The following is a 5,273-nucleotide window of genomic DNA, read 5'->3' on the forward strand; positions in this document are numbered from 1 at the left end:
CTTTCCCTTGTTTTGTCAGTGCTTGTCCATCCAGCAGTAACAACTAGAGGCCAGACCCTCTCTGCATTCCCTGTCAGCGAGTCACGGTGTACTGTTGCACTCTTTACTATTCTGCCTGTCCTTTTTCTTCTTTCTGCCTTTCCTTCTGCCGGCCAGGGCAGGAATAAATTAGGCAAACAAGCTCCAGACAAACCCAGTCACAGAGCTTTCAGTGAGAACAGCATAGAGATAGCCTCCTTTCAGTCCTCTCGCTGTGCCTCTGCTTGACTCTCTCCTTTAGGGAGAGCGAGCGTGTGTCTGTGTGCTGAGGGATTTGACACTGCTATTCAAGCCCTCCTGTTGCCATGGCGCCAGATGCCTTATAAGGCCAGAAGAGTCAAAGAGCACATAGTGGGCTGCAGCCACACATACACACAGAAAGAATGCCTGGCTTCCTGACTGGCTGCCTGTTTCCCCCCTGACCCCTGGTCAGCCTGGGAGCAAAGGGGAGTTAACCCCAACACTGCCATCAGACAAAAAGTGTGTGTGAGGGGGACGACTCAGAACTCACGCTCATGTTTCCTCTCCACTCTAATCCCTAAGACTTCCTACAACTTTGTTGACCCAATAATAACAGGGAGGAACTGTTGTTGTTGAGCAACTCATCAGAAGGTTATTTGATAGGCCCCTGGCTCCTTCTCACACCTGCTGTTTACACTCACAGGTGAGTGTGAAGGAGGGGAGAGATCCCATGAACAGCCAGATCCCGGTGCATGCACGTTTTAATGGATCATTAGTACTGTACTGATGACAAGAAGTGTCAAAACCAGTGAAGAAAAGTTGGTATATTCTGATTACAGCCAAACCAATGCTGCTTAGTAATTCCACCTATTCTGGAAGATTCATTTACGTCCACTGCCAGTGTTCCCTATATGTAGTAAGAAGACAAACAAGGTGTTAGACATCAGGGCCAGGGTGGTGAGTGAGCATGTAGCACACCCAACGTTCATGCAGGAGGCAAGAGTTCACTTCCCATCACAGACCTGCAATTAATCATTGTGTTTTTATAACAAACCAGACATCTTTCCATATGCACATTATTCAGAAGTTGAGAATTTTAAAATCGCTGGCATTGAGCATTAAAAAAATGCCATCAAGTCCAGTGCCAACAATTTATCAAGCCTAAGCCTAAGCCAAGATAACCCTGATCATACCATCAGGGTTATTTTCTCTGACTTCAGAAAACTCCTCCAGAGCAGATATGATAACTGTTTCCTAACCCTGTCTTCTAGAATCTGATGTACTACTGATTTGTTTAACCGCTTGTGTTTTGTTTGGAAACATAATCGCTGCCTGGGTTATATTCTCATGCAAGCTGTAGTGTGATGTTTAGGGTGGATAGTGAGTGGCTTTGACACCAGAGACCGGAGTTTCCATCCTGACTCCTGTGTGTCATCAGATTTAGGCAACAACAAAAAAAAAAAACCCACTATGGCTAATATTAAGGACAGACTGAAGTGTTTCATTTAAATGTTAATAAACAGTTTTTCTTGCCACGTTACTGTTCATTTTTCAAGCATTAAATAAGAGCTTTGAGTTGTTACAAAAGCACAACATCATACTTGAGCTGCTACGAGTGTTCTAGGAGAACAAGATGTCTTCTCTGGGAATAATTTACAGCTCTGTTCAGTATCAACACTTTGCAACTTGCCAGTTACATTAGCTCACAATAGTTCCTCGTTGTGTTGATAAAAACCATAATTCAGACAACGATACATATCTGTTAACATGCTAAGTGTATATAAATATAATTTGTAGAAGGTGGGGCTGCTGTTTACACAGGTTGTGTGGTAGTCCTAACTGATCTTCATGTGTAAAATCAGTCATTGCCCCTGTAGTTTAGACAAAAGCATTGTAATAATGTTTGTTTTAAAGTAGAAACCTGTCTCTAATTTGCTCACATCGTCTTGCCAGTAGGCAGAGCTCCTGTGGAATTTCTGGCCTGCTTTGTCTGTTTTACCAACAGCATTGTCATGTGAAGGTCTCTGAGAAAAAACATGAGGACAAAATAAACAATTAGAGCCCGCAACCAAAGTTTCCAACAACAACCTCCAATTTTACCCCCCCCCAAAAAAAAACTCTACAGAGGAGGTCACCACTGCTGCTTCCAAGTATGCCTGGTTAAAAGAACCTCTGTGTACCAAAAAGTGTTTGCTCATCACATGGTTTTACAAGAATTCCCCTTGAATGACAACACAATTTGTCCCTGGGAACATTTTGTCCCTCAGAAGTAATGTCAGTGGAATGAAGAATTAAAGGCCGATTAAAAAAAGATGGGCAAGAAAGACGAAGCATTTCTCTAACGCGGTTTTTGTCACTAAAGTTAATTCACCCTTTTAAATGTTTAAACGTAACTTAAACCCGCATCCATGTCCCACAGTGAGACTCACTGTGCATGGATACACCTTTTGTTTTGAGGGCAAAATTAAGCTGCTGTGAGTTAAACCTTTTTAAGTCCATTACCAGAGGTTCAAGGATTCAAGATTTTTATTTGCCCTTTTGGCATAAACAGACATAGGAATTCTTGAGCAGCTCTCCTTTGGAGTCAGGTAAAGAGTCAAAAGCCAGAAAGAAGTCTTAAAATAAAACAGTTACATAAAGGCAAGAAAGCATTAAAACTGCAATACACAAAAATAGGGTAATAGTATTTCCCAGGAGGTTGATCTTTAAATATGTACCATACAGATGTGTTTGTGGGACACGTTTAAAGAGTGTCATTGTTGTTGGTGTCATTATGAGTACATGCAGTGCAGATTGACTGATTTTATTTAACAAATATTAATGAAATTTATAAACAAAATGACACTGGCTGACCATTAAATATTTGGAAAGGACATCAGAGTTAGTTATTTGTCATTTGAAAGTGTTCATTTGATTGGAAATGGCAGCAAACAAGCACAGGCTTGTTTGACTTGCTGCTGCACTGCTCCAAAGTTCATTGAATCGTTTGAAATTTGCCAACAAAGACTCTGACACCGTAAAAGTAAAAACAAGACTCTCCCGCTTTGAGATGTGGAATAAACTGAGAAAGTATTTATTGATAGAAAAGTGAAATAAAATAGTTACAAAGCAGGACAATAGTAGTTGTAATTGTGATTGTATTAGCAAAACGATATGGTGTTCTCATTATAAATCAGAGCACAGTCTTGTCTCCTGGTAAGTGCGTTAAGAAGAAGGAGGCTGGACCACTGACATGATTTTATTGTCTGAGCCTTTTGCAGTTTGGAGTGTGAGATTAGAACAGAGTTGCTCCTGTTGCTGCTGCAGTGTTTATGTCTCACAAACTCATAAATAAGCTTGGTTATAGCTTGTGTGCATGTGTGTTGAAGCATTATAGCAGTTACACATGTCACTGTGTGCTTGAATGTGTTGAGTTTTTTCATGTCTGTGGCAGAGCGTGCATGTGGCCTTGTACATATCTGGGAGTGTACTTCCTACGTAGTTCCTACATAGTTTTTTTTTTTTGCCACAGAATGAAGACATTTTGGCTGCTCCTCACTTTCTGGAACACTTTTTTGAAGGTTAAGACTTGGTTTTAGGGTTCAGGTTATGATTAGGTTTAGGTTATGGTTGGGGCTAGGCATTTAGTTCTGATGGTTAAGTATTAGGTTAAGGGGCTGGGGAATACATTATGGGTTAGGGGATCCACTTCTATCTCGATGACTCTCCCCATACTGTCTTACTAAATGGTTTGGGATAGAGAGGCAAAGACAGTGCACGGGCCGGCACATATCAGTCAAGTTCCCTGAAACATGGTTCCAAGAAGAGTTAAGTATTAGTTTGGTTTGTGGTTAAGTAATCTTTGTGTCACAATGGTTTGGTTTGGGGTTGGATAACCTTTTGATTGCATCAAAGATGGCTAAGGTTTTTTATTTGGAAGACCATTGGATTTATGGTTCAGCCGGAGGCGAGTTTTTTTCAACTTCACCCCAGTCAGGCTTTGGGTCAACTACACCCGCCCTCCCTTCACTGTTAAGGCTAATCAGATCATCCCTGTGTTTAGGGGGTAGGATTAGGATAAGGGTTCGGCAGAAGGCAGGTTGCTTTCAACCTCAGTCCTGTTGGACTTGTCGCCATTTGCCTTTCTTTTCCCTCATTTGTCCTTCATTGGTTTTCAAAGGAACTGAGGCATTGGTGGCTTCAATGAAGCATTTCTACAACGCCAAGGGGGGTAGTGCATGGGCCAGCTCAAATTATGGTACTTCTCGTGAAATGATTCAATAGATTTGTGTCCAGTTAGGGTTAGGGGAGTGAATCTGTTTCGATGGTCCTTTCTGTTTCATCCGACAATTATATAGTTTTGGAATAGAGGGCCAAAGGCAAGGCACGATTCGATGCTTGTCACACGGGTACCTGAAACTGTGCGCTGGGGTTAGGGTTAGGCATTTAGTTCTGATGGTTAAGGTTAGGGTAAGGAGCTAGGGAATCCATTATGTCAGTGAGTGTCCTTACAAAGATAGAAGTACAAGTATGTGCGTGCGCGCATGTGCATGTGCTCTTTGCTCTTTGAACCACAGGTCAGGAATGCAGCTGCTCTTGGTGTGAAGTCAACTGTGGTGGAGTCTGTGCATTCTCAGCACAGTCAGGAGTCCAGAGCCGTCACAGTGACTCAGTGAACTCACCACGCACAATATTTTGTTTGTTCCAGTGCTTAAATTAAATATTCAGCAACAAGTTAAACCATTGTACATGTTGCTATTTTTAAAAACATATATTAACATACTAAATGTCAGCAGTAACTGTAAACCTGTCAGAGACCTTTAATTACAGTAACCTCTAAAAACAGCAAAAGGATCGAGTGCATTGCTAAATGTTACTGGTGTTTTCCATCATGGATGTGTTGAGGAACAAAACATAAAAAATAAAAAAAAACTGTGATTGACAGTGTCCTAAATCCGGCTTGAAATATTCACTATGTTTGAGTGATTAATGAAGCACTTCAGTGTGTGTCCAACATGTGTTTGACCCCAGTTTGGGAGGATTCAGATGAAACTGTGGAAGTGCGTTAGCTGCATTAACTAAAGTGCAGAGGAATTTGAAAACTGGGGTTAAACTTTAACTCTGAGTAACTTTGGGTGAACAAGCAAGAGCACATGACTCCCTTCTCCTTCCTCATTAGCCCCGCTGCCCTTTGGCCCAAAGGAAAAGTCATCTTCTCCTCTCTCTCTCCTCTCTCTCCCCCTTCTCACAGCACTCTCTTCATGCTCGGGCCTTTGACCTCGAGCGAATGACGG

This window comes from Monopterus albus, unplaced genomic scaffold (genome assembly GCF_001952655.1).
Source record: "Monopterus albus unplaced genomic scaffold, M_albus_1.0 scaffold58.1, whole genome shotgun sequence".
Lineage (NCBI taxonomy): Eukaryota > Metazoa > Chordata > Actinopteri > Synbranchiformes > Synbranchidae > Monopterus > Monopterus albus.